Genomic DNA, 11850 nt, shown 5'->3' with positions numbered 1-11850 from the left:
CACCTGAAAATCATCTTTGGCTTTAGGATTAAAAACTTGATCAAACAGCAAATATTGACCAAACTTCTTGTAAAGCCAGCACTGAGCTAGGTGGCACTATGGAAATCACCGAGGTAGCAGGCACTGAAGGCATTCACAGCCTAATTAAGAGGTAGAATTTAATACAAATGAAATCTCATGACCATGATCAAATGTCAGAAAAGCCTTTAAGATGATCTAGTGGTTTTGGACAGGTGTTGGCCATGATACCATCCCAACACCATACAGAGACTCAATGTGTACAACATAAAATCTGCTTCATTTTAAGAAACCTGTGCAATTGGCCCCTCCATATCTTTGATGATTTGTGGCTGAAAATTTCTGAGTAGCACTGCCATTGATTTGACAGCTGAGAAAACTGGGGTCTCCATGGCAGAATGGAAGCAACTTATTCTAGGAGATGTAACAGGTTTGCCATGGTGCTGAATGAAATCTACATCTCTAGGACCATTTTCAAGGTTGTTTCCTTCCAAACAGTGATCAAAAGAAGGGAGTGGATTATTACATGGTAAACTGGAAAGCAGCAGCAATATTTGGTACAGGAGACCAAAGAAAGGAGAATTAGCATGACCAGAATTAACCAAAGCAAGCTTCATGGAAGAGGTGGAACTTTAATGAGGTCATGAAAGTTGGATAAACTCAAAATGGATCAGTGGTTCCATTGGCCCCCAGGGGACATTTGGCAATGTCTAGAAATATTTTTGGATGTCACAACCTGGGATGGGGGGTAGCATTTAGTAGGCAGAAGCCAGTGATGCTGCTTAAAGTCCTACAATGTGCAGAAAAGTTCCCCACAACAAAGCATTATCCAGCCCAAAATGTCCCAGTGGTGTCCAAGTTGAGAAACCCTGGAATACAGGGAAAGAAGGCCAGGCAGAGGGAATGTATACAAATGCAGAGGTATACATAAGCAATGAGTTCCTTGAGAACAGAGACTGTGTATCCCAACACACATCAGTGGCTGCCTGGTGGGTAGTTATTTGCTGGATGAATGAATAAACACTGTTCGTCTTTGAATTCTACCCTAGTACTTTGGCAGCAAAGAACTTTGCTCAGAATAAGAAAAGCAATCAGCCTCATCAATACTTCTTTTCCTGATTTCCCCTGCCTCATCTGTTCCTCATCCCAAGTCTTTAAGAAAGGAAGGGAGTACCTCTTATTCATCCTTCTAAATTCATTTACATTCTTACACCCAGGTTTCTCTCAATACTCACCAAACCCCTTTGCTACCTGGGTCTCAGGAACAAGAGAAGGTAGCAGCCCTCACCCTTACTGAGCAGGCAGATGACAGGTGCCAGGGAACTGTGTGTTCTTTTGTACTCATAACAGCTTTAGGGGACTTCCAGCCTCATAGCCCAACCTCCCAGCTCCCACACTTGTAAGTGGAGGAAGGGAGGGAGAGTGGGGTTTGTGGTCCTCCTGGTGCCAGTATGTTTCCAAGACGAAACTTAAGGCCCCAGAGAGTCCCACCCTCTTCTGGAGGGCTCTTTCAGGTAAATAATAGGTGCCCTGTGGGCCCAGATCCACTGAAGATTGTTAATGCATATCCTGGTAGGAGATGGTTCCTTGAAATCTAATTGCTTCCAAGACCTTAATACCACCCATTTTATTGTGTACAAAGAATGCTCAGGACAGCAAATGTGAACATGGGCAAGCCCATACCTCAAGGCATCTGGCTCAGGAAACAGTGTGTTCAGGAGACAGCAAAGGATTAAACAACCACCAGGGCATCCATAGACAGGACTCTCTGTCTGTGGCCTGCTGCACCCCAATTCCTTATGATCCCCACTCCTACTCCTCACTCAGCCCTGTTCCTTTACCTCTTATCCAAACACTTCTGTAAGATGTCCTATCAGTCACTGACCCCTCAGTTCTAGTACGGCTCCAAGGGAGTATATTGTCCTATCTCTGGTTCTAGAGAAAAAGTTCATCCTTCCTAAAATGAGTTTTAGGCTCTGGGTCACAGGAGAGGGTGGGACTTTGTTTAGTGCTTATGATAGTGCTTACTTGAGGGAATTCTTCCCTGGATTCCTGAGATTCCTGGGTATTACTGCCTTCTTCATGGAAGCGGAACCCTGACTCTTTCAGATCGACTTACTCCCATTCCTCAGATCCGAGCAGTATCAGATCTGAGAGGCTAAATAACTTGTTCTGGTCAGGGAACTAAGTGCCCAAAACAGTAGTTCAATCCAGACCTGCTCCACCCCAGAGACTGAGACTGTAATACTCCTAAACTAGAGGAATGGGAAGCAGCACCAAAGGGCACAAAAATGTGCCCATGTATGAAAATCTATTAACCTGAAAAGGCTGTTATTTCAGTGAGGGTACAAGTAAAAACAGATATGCACTCATGCTAGAAATGCACACACAAACACATCCACAGCCAGATCAAAAGCATGGGATTCCTCCCTTAACAGACCTAAAGTAAATGAAGATGCATCAAGCTGGCAGATAGAGATGGGAAAGAGGCCTCCCCAAGAAGTCAAGTTCTGCTAAAGTTGTAGTGCCTAATAAGGTATTGTCTTGCCTCTCTATCATTTAAGTCGGAAAACAGGCAATAACAAGAGGAAGTGGTATGGTTTCTCGGTGTTTGTATCTGAGTAAAAAGAAAGAACCAACCACAGCCATGAAAGTGACATCCTGGGGAGGCAGTGATTTCTCACCTACTGTTGAAAGTAGATTTTATTTATTTATTTATTTGAGATAGAGTCCCACTCTGTCATCCAGGCTGGAGTGCAGTGGCGCGTTCTCGGCTCATTGCAACCTCTGCCTCCCGGGTTCAAGCGATTTTCTTGCCTCAGCCTCCCAAGTAGCTGGGATTACAGGGATGTGCCATGATGCCTAGTTAATTTTTGTAATTTTAGTAGAGACAGGGGTTTTACCATGTTGGCCAGGCTGGTCTCGAACTCCTGACCTCAAGTGAGTCGGCCTCCCAAAGTGCTGGGATTACAGGCATGAGCCACTACATCCAGCCTGGAAGTGGATTTTAAAATACCATAGACCAGATATGTATAGAAAAAAAAGAGAAAACTACATATAAAAATATTAACAATATTTTCCTTTGAATGTAGAGATTATATTATTATTTTACATTTTTTCTCTTTGTTCATTTATTTTTATCTTTATTTAGAGACAGAATCTGGCTCTGTCACCATCCTGGAGTGCAGTGACATGATCATAGCTCACTGCAGCCTCAAATTCCTGGGCTCAAGCAATCCTCCTGCCTTGGCCTCCCAAGTAGCTAGGACTACAAGGCACACACCACCAGGACCAGCCATCTTTTGGCCATTTCTGGATTTTCATGGGTTTTTGTTGTTGTTGTTGTTCATACTAAACAGAGATTGCTTTTATGATTACATATATATGTATGCTTCAAAATTAATAATACATGAACAAATCCACAAAACGAAAGAGCTTTGAAAGTTGAGATAGAAAATTCTAAGAATAGCATAGACATATCCAAAGTCCAGAGTGAACAGGACTTATGAAAACTGCTAAGACCCCAGAGAGGCCAGTAAAGTTGTGCTCAGACAGAGCAGAGAATCAAGGAAGGGGAAGACCCGTGGCCTGAAAAGCAGGCTCCAATGTTGAGGACTGACAAAGCGAAATCAGAACTCAGCAACATCTCTCTCTGAACACCTTGTCTCCACCACAGGAAACTGTCCTCAAGTTGGAAAGGGCCCAATAGACACCACCATGAATTCCAGCCTAATATGGATTTTAATGAGGACTCTTGGATGCAAGTAACATAAACCCAACTGCTATCAGCTAACAGAGAGGAGGGAGGGGGTTCTGGAAAGAAGAGTAATTGGTGTCACTCTCTGAATCAGAAGAACTGCAGGATGTGGGCTCCTGGCCAGAAAGAGCCTCGGTGAGTCTCAGCGCAGTTAGGACATTGCCTGTCTCTCTCCATCTTCCTATGTCACTATTGCACTATTTTGTCCTTTCCCTCCCATTTGCTTTCTCTCGATCTTTCTTATCTCTGCTTGTCTCCCTAGGCTTCCATCTTCAAGGCAGGAAGATGACCACCTGCAGCCCAGCAAACCCAGGAGAGAAAGAATTTCTCTCTTCCAGTGTCTCTAGACCAATCCCAGGAAAGGGGCCATACTTCAGTTTCCACAGTTAGAACCAATCACTATCGCCTAGAATTTGGGTTCCACAATTAGCCGGGCCCCTCCCTTTGGCCATGTACTGGGACTAATATCCATACTCAGGAGAAAGAACCAGAGAGCCCCTAGGTACTCTCAGTTTGTCTCCAGGCTCAAATATTTTGCACCCTATCATTTTAAAATAAATGTCTTAAGTATCATCAGATTTATCAACAGTAATATTTGGTAAATTATGGAAAATAGGACATATTTGAAAAGGAAACATACATTTATTTAAAGGGGACAAGGAGTGTTTTGAAAGACCCCCTGAAAAATCCCAAACATAGGCCTGAGTACCCAGATGCTTCCATGCAAATCTTTTTTCCTTCTCAATGGAAGCAAATTTGGATTAATAGTAGTAACTGTTTATTGTACTTAAATAAGGAACACCAAGGCCTTTGTATACCTTCCATGGAATTGGTTGCATATGTGCCCCCGGGAACAGTTAGTAGAGGGGCAGTGCTGGCCTTAGGTAAGGCCCTGGACAAGCCTCTACTGTCTACCCTATGATGGAGTGAGCTCCTTTGATATCTGAGAACATTCTAATGGCTGGCAACCCTCATGGAAGGACAGAGGTCACGGCAGCAATATTTGGTATTATAACGGAAAGAGGGGGTGGTACAGGGCATATGAGCTTTTGTACCAGTTGTAGCTCTTGCCAATAATAAAAATCAACTCTGGCTAACTTAGGCAAAAAAGGAACATATTGGTAGATCAGCCAGGTGCAGTGGCTCATGCCTGTAATCCCAGCACTTTGCAAGACCGAGGCAGGCAGATCACTTGAGGCCAGGAGTTCGAGACCAGCCTGGCTAACATGGTGAAATCCCATCTGTACTAAAAATACAAAAACTAGCCAGGCATGATGGTGGGTACCTTGTAATCCTGGCTACTCAGGAGGCTGAGGCAGGAGAATCACTTGAACCCAGGAGGCAGAGGTCGCAGTGAGGTGATATCATGCCATTGCACTCCAGCCTGGGCAACAGAGTGAGACCCTGTATCAAAAAAAAAAAAAAAATACATATTGGTAGATCATAGAAATGACTGGAATGCTGGGGAACTAGGCTTGGAAGGCAAACCAGGGAGGCTGGGCAGAAAGTCATACAACCGGTACAGCCACAAGGGGCAGCCTAGTTGGGAGGGCGCTGCTGGCACTGTTGGTTCCACTGGACTGTTGCTGCCACTGTCTCTGGACTCTTGTCTCTACCTTTACTGATCAGTAACCTATAACTTCTCCCTGCAAATTGCATTTTCCTTCTAGGCTCAGAGTCCAGGTGGAATCCTCCAACAGCCCAGACTTAGTCATAAACCCACCCTAAGCTGCCAAAGGCACAGAGAGAAGCTGGCCCTTTGCAGATGCCATATTGGGAAGGGACACCTCCCACCAAGTTGCACAAACTGGGGAATTCTCCCAAATAGAGATGAGACTAAGAGACAGCTGAAAACAAAACAAAACAAAACACCACAGGCAAACTATGTGTGTCTTCAAAATCTGCAGGGCTGGATTGCTTCAGCAGAGCTCCTAAGGGCAGAGCTGAGACTGAGGGGAGGAGATTTCAATTCAGATGAAGGAAAAACTCCCTCAGGCTGAGAATTGCCTGGAGGTAGTTCCTGAAGGGCAGCCCATCCGCACCTCAACTTGCTGACACAGTTCAGAACAGAGTTTCTTGCACTCAGCAAGGCCTTCAAACCCCATCTCTTCTTGCATCTCCTTGTTAGAGCATAAGCTTCCCTGAGAGAGAGGACCAATGTTTATTTATTTTTGTGTCCCACAGTGTGTAGCAGAGGATGCTATATACTGAGAGAAATTGAACAAAAGTTGGCCACATAAAAATATGCTACATGATGGCAGGTCAGATTTTCCAATCATGTAGCTGGCAAGATGCTCAGCAAAAGACCTTCCATACAGCACAACTAAAAATGTTGCCAGGCACGGTGGTTCATACCTGTAATCCCAGCACTTCGGGAGGCCGAGGCTGGCAGATCATGAGGTCAGGAGTTTGAGACCAGTCTGACCAACATGGTGAAACCCCTTCTCTACTAAAAATACAAAAATTAGCCAGGCGTGGTGGTGCACGCCTGTAATCCCTGCTACTCAGGAGGCTGAGGCAGGAAAATCACTTGAAACCGGGAGGTGGAGGTTGTAGTGGGCAGAGATTGCACCATTGCACTCCAGCCTGGGCGGCAGAGCGAGATCCTGTCTCAAATAAATAAATAAATAAATGTTGGATTTTTAAAAAGATGTGTATGAGCCAGTGGGAAAGGAAGAGAATTCCACAGAGGCTAGAAAGATTTTTAAAACGCAATCCAGTAAGTTAAGAACACACTGGAAGTCGAGAGCATGACACATACTTGTAGTCCCAGATACTGAAGAGGCCAAGGTGAGAGGATGGATTGAGCTCAGGAGATCCAAGCTGGCATGAACTATGATCACACCTGTGAATAGCTACCGCACGCCAGCCTGGGTACAAACAGACTTGCAAGACATGGCCTGTGTGAGAAGAAAAAGACCTCACGAAAGCAGCGAAAGAAGCACAATAACAGAATGAAGAAAGTCAGGGACACTGCAAAGACCAATATTGGTGCTGGCAAAAAGCCAAAGGAGTAAAGATGCTACAGTGACATCATCTGCAGACATCATGTGGATTTTTGATGAGCAGATTAATAAACTAAAAGCTTTCATGTGAAAAATTAAAAAATTAAAAAAAATTTTAAGCAGTAATTCAATTCAGCAGAAAGAGAATAAGCTAATATACGGTGGTGGTGGTGCTGCTGCTGCTGCTGCTGCTGCAATTATCTGGAAGAAAATAAAAATGAACACATATGTCTTATACTATATATTTTTAACCCCACTTGAATTGAAATGTTGACTATTAAAAGTAAATATGGTATAGGCTGGCTAGCTTCTGACTTTTCCTCTTTCTGAGCACTGAGAAAGACATTTCCCAGCCTCTCTTCCCGTTTGGTTGAGATTCCATGGGGCTGGGTTCCATGCAATGGAATATAGGAGGAAGTAATGGAGAACACAAAAAAATCCCTTGAGTAGTTGTCCTCTCTCTTGCTCCCTCTTCCTCTTCTGCAGTGACTGTGGGAGTCACATGTTGAAGATCCATCACAAATGGAAGGGATCTGGGTCCCCAACTCATTGCTCGGGGTTGACTGTCCCACACCTGATAAGACTGATTGAAAACTAAGCCTCTCTTGTGCTGGCCACTGAGGCTTTGGAGTTGTTTGTTACCTTAAGTAGTGGTCATTCCTGTATTACAGAAATGCAATAAAAATCTCACAAAGAGAATCTGGTAGACAATATGTTATTGACTGAGTGTTTGTGTACCACCTCCAAATTCGTGTGTTAAAGCACCAACCCCAAGTGTAATGGCAGCAGGAGGTGGGGCCTTTGGGAGGTGATTAGGGTCAGATGAGGCCATGAGGGTGAGGCCTTCATGATTAGATTAATGTCTTTATAAGAAGAGGAAGAGACACCAGAGCACTGATGAGCTCTCTCATTCCCTCGCTCACTTTCTCCCTCTTTCTCTCTCTCTTACTTTGTCTCTGCTATGTGAGGACACAGCAAGAAGGTGGCCATCTGAAAACCAAGAAGAAAGTCCTCACGAGAAACTGAAATTGCCAGCACCTTGATCTTGGACATCCCAGCCTCCCGAATGGTGAGAAATAAATTTCTGATATTTAATCTACCCAGTCTACAATGTTTTGTAATGACAAACCAAGCAGACTAAGACCTGATATATATGAAATAGCAGAGAAGGCCTTCATAACCAAGACTGAGAACTTAGAAGCTATTTAAAAAAAAAAGATGGGAAAGAAAAAAAAAAAAAGATGGGCATATTTTGACCATTAAAAATTACAAAGAAAACAAGAAGCTTTTGTACAATAAAAGGTTCCATAAACAAACTACAGTTGTCCCTTAGTGTATGCAGGGGATTGGTTTCAGGACCCCCTCTTATACCAAAAGTCAGTCCTGCAGAACTGGCATATATAAAAAGTTGGCCCTTTGTATATGGAATTTTTGCATCCCATAAGTACTGTATTTTCGATCCACTTTTGATTGAAAAAAATCTGCATATAAGTGGACTCATGCAGTTAAACCCCATATTATTCAAGGGTCAACTGTACAGTAATGCAGTTGTCCAAAGGAAAATATTTATAATGCAGATGATATAAAGTTAGTTCTTAAAACATGCAAACAGCTCCTACAAGTGTGACAAGAAAAAGACAATCATCACAAAGAAAAGTGGACAAATCAAATTATTTAAAAACCCATAGAGGAGCAACCCAAAAAGCCAGCAAACATGCTCAGATTCACTCACAGACGCGGAAATAAATGTGACATAGTTACACAACATCATCGTATGCCCTTCTGATGAGAAAAGAAAATTAACACTTAAAACTCCTATTGCTGGTATGGATGTAGAGAAATATGTGGTATTTTCCCCTATTATAGTGGAAATGTGACATATTAGAATCATTTTAGATAGCCAACTGGGGCTTTCACTAAAATTAAAACTATATGGCCAGGCGTGGTGGCTCATGCCTGTAATCCCAGCACTTTGGGAGGCCGAGATGGGTGGATCACCTGAGGTCAAGAGTTTGAGACCAGCCTGGCCAACATGGTGAAACCCCATCTCTACTAAAAACACAAAAATTAGCAGGGCGTGGTGACAGGCACCTATAATCCCAGCTACTGGAGAGGCTGAGGCAGGAGAATCGCTTAAACTCAGGAGGCAGAAGTTGCAGTGAGCCAAGATTGCGCCACTGCACTCTAGTGCGGGTGACAGAACAAGACTCCATCTCAAAACAACAAACAAACAAAACAAAACAAAAACTGTATATGCCCTTTGGCCTAACAATTACACTTCTGGGAATCCATCTTATAAAAATAACATTGCCAGTATTTGAGGATATATATGTGAGGGTGTTTCTTACAGGATTGTTCATAGTGAGGGAAAATGAAAACAAATGAAATTACCATTAATAGAGACACAGCTAAATAAATGTGGGTATACCCACACCATGGATTATTATGCCATTATTTAAAAGAATGAATAAGACATAATGAATGGCTTAAAGAAGTCTTCAGCAAACATCATTGAGTAAGAAAACCAAACCACAGTCAAATGTTCATAACTAGATCCATTTTAATAAGTTAATCACTTCAAAATGCTGTATATGTAAATGTTTGTATGTACATATATATGCTTGTATTATATGTATACATATCTATTACATACATACACATGTATATGACATGAAGAAATATGGCAGAGTGAATAGTTGTAAACGTGGTTCACCTGAGGTTGGGGGCAGGATGATGACGTGGAAGGAGTGAAACTGCCATGGCAGAATTATAGCTGAGACAGTGAAAGAGATCTGACCTAACCAACCCCATCTTGCTTCTCATCTCCAAACTGTCCTTGTTCATTCCTGGGCATAGGCTGAACTAACTTTGGGAAGAACTTAGTTTATAGTTTAACGTTTAAAACAAAGACAGTAACAGCCCTTTCCCAGAACAAACCCCCTTCTTGCCTGGGGGCTAGACTGACTTTGTAGGACTAACAAATTAGCTACAAGATTAGAAATTATGGTTTAGCCACAATGAGATACCATCTCATGCCAGTTATAATGACAATCATTAAAAAGTCAGGAAACAACAGATGCTGGAGAGGATGTGGAGAAATAGGAACGCTTTTACACTGTTGGTGGGACTGTAAACTAGTTCAACCATTGTGGAAGACAGTGTGGCGATTCCTCAAGGATCTAGAACTAGAAATACCATTTGACCTAGCGATCCCATTACTGGGTATATACCTAAAGGATTATAAATCCTGCTACTATAAAGACATATGCACACGTGTGTTTATTGTGGCACCATTCACAACAGCAAAGACTTGAAACCAACCCAAATGTCCATCAGTGATAGACTGGATTAAGAAAATGTGGCACATATACACCATGGAATATTATGCAGCCATAAAAAAGATTGAGTTCATGAAGCTGGAAACTATCATTCTCAGCAAACTATCACAGGGAGAGAAAACCAAACACCGCATGTTCTCACTCATAGGCGGGAATTGAACAATGAGATCACTTGGACACAAGGTGGGGAACATCACACACCAGGGCTTGTCGTGGGGTGGGGGACTGGGGGAGGGATAGCATTAGGAGAAATACCTAATGTAAATGACGAGTTGATGGGTGCAGCAAACCAACATGGCACATGTATACCTACGTAACAAAATTGCACGTTGTACACATGTATCCTAGAAGTTAAAACATAAAAAAAAGAAAGAAAGAAAGAAATTATGGTTTAGGAGTCATGAAGATGGAGGCTGCAAGATTCTGACCCTCCCTAAACTGCTCCCAAAATCAATCAGTGCCTGACATATTTTGCAGACGCTGCACTTGATGGATTAGCTGGTACTACCACCCAGATCAATAAACTGGCTCATCTCATCTTGTGGCCCCCAACCAGGAACTGACTCAGTACAAGAGGACAGCTTCGGTTTCCCATGATTTCATCTCCAACCCAACCAATCAGCACTCTCGACACACAGGACTTCCCCCACCCACCAAATTATCCTTAAAAACTCTGATTCCCAAATGTTCGGGGAGACTGATTTGAGTAGTAATGAAACTCTGATCTCCTCCACAGCCTGCTCTCTGTGTGAATTACTCTTTCTCTATTGCAATTCCCCTGTCTTGATAAGTCAGCTCTGTCTAGGCAGCAGGCAAGACACAGCCCAGCTGTTACAGGAGGAAGGGAACCACTGGGCGGTTACAGGAGGAAGGGAAAAAAAGGAGGAATAAAGAGCAAATCAAAAAAACAATAAAGGGGGAAAATTGTACACAGACGAGTATATATACAATCATATTTTTGCAGCTATTAAACTTGTGTTTGCAGGAAGTTAGATATCCAAGGATATTAAGTTGAAAGTGTCTTGTTTTTCAGAGCAGTAGAGCAGCTACACTATCTCAATTCAGGGAAACCCAGTACTGAGGGCCCTGCAGCCTAGACCAGGTAATCGGGATAGAAATTTTGGAAAGTTTTAGAAAGTCTCTGCCTACATCAGAAGCATAACAAGACCTGTCCTTCCAGTGGCACAGCCTTGAGCCACCACCTGTTGGCCTCCATCTATGTGGCAGGTGACCCAAATGTTAGAGCCAAAACCACAACGGAAACCAAAATCCAGAAAACCTCACCAGGTCCCACTTCCCCTGACTCGCAAATGAACTCTCAAACTCTTAGAAATTCAACCCTCAGCATTCAGCCACAAGTCCTTGCCTCTTTTTTTAAAAAAATCCTGTAGTGTGTGGCAAGAGCACAGGTCTCAGGAGCCAGCCAACATCTCTGACTCTCACCACCTGTGTGCCCTTGGGCAAGTTCCTATCTCTGAGCCTCTGCTTTTTCATTTATACAACTGGAATGGGGAATATTGAAATCTGTCAGGGTTGCATTACTCATGCAAAGATTACTCATGCAAAACACTCGGAATGAAGTTGAAATTTACTACAGATTCGTTGATTCTCTTGTGATCATTAATCGTGTCATTGTTTTGGGGACAGGCTCAGGAGACTGAGCCTGATGGGAGGTCAGGGAGATGTGTGACTTTCCTTGTGATTACAGCAACAGAAGGGTTTTTCCAGCTTG

General features: G+C 43.1%; 1 long non-coding RNA gene across 1 annotated transcript; it reads left to right on the top strand.

Moving 5' to 3' along the window:
* The first annotated feature begins 3701 nt into the window (after window positions 1–3701).
* Window positions 3702–11077, top strand: LOC117063839. The gene is made up of 3 exons (XR_004429114.1): window positions 3702–3910; window positions 7756–7849; window positions 10596–11077. It is a non-coding gene; the product is annotated as an uncharacterized LOC117063839 (long non-coding RNA).
* Window positions 11078–11850: the final 773 nt, after the last annotated feature.

The sequence above is a fragment of the Trachypithecus francoisi genome, unplaced genomic scaffold (genome assembly GCF_009764315.1).
Source record: "Trachypithecus francoisi isolate TF-2019V2 unplaced genomic scaffold, Tfra_2.0 Lachesis_group19, whole genome shotgun sequence".
NCBI classification, from domain to species: domain Eukaryota; kingdom Metazoa; phylum Chordata; class Mammalia; order Primates; family Cercopithecidae; genus Trachypithecus; species Trachypithecus francoisi.
Note: the sequence above shows the minus strand (reverse complement) of the source record. Positions and strands in the feature narration are given on the sequence as shown.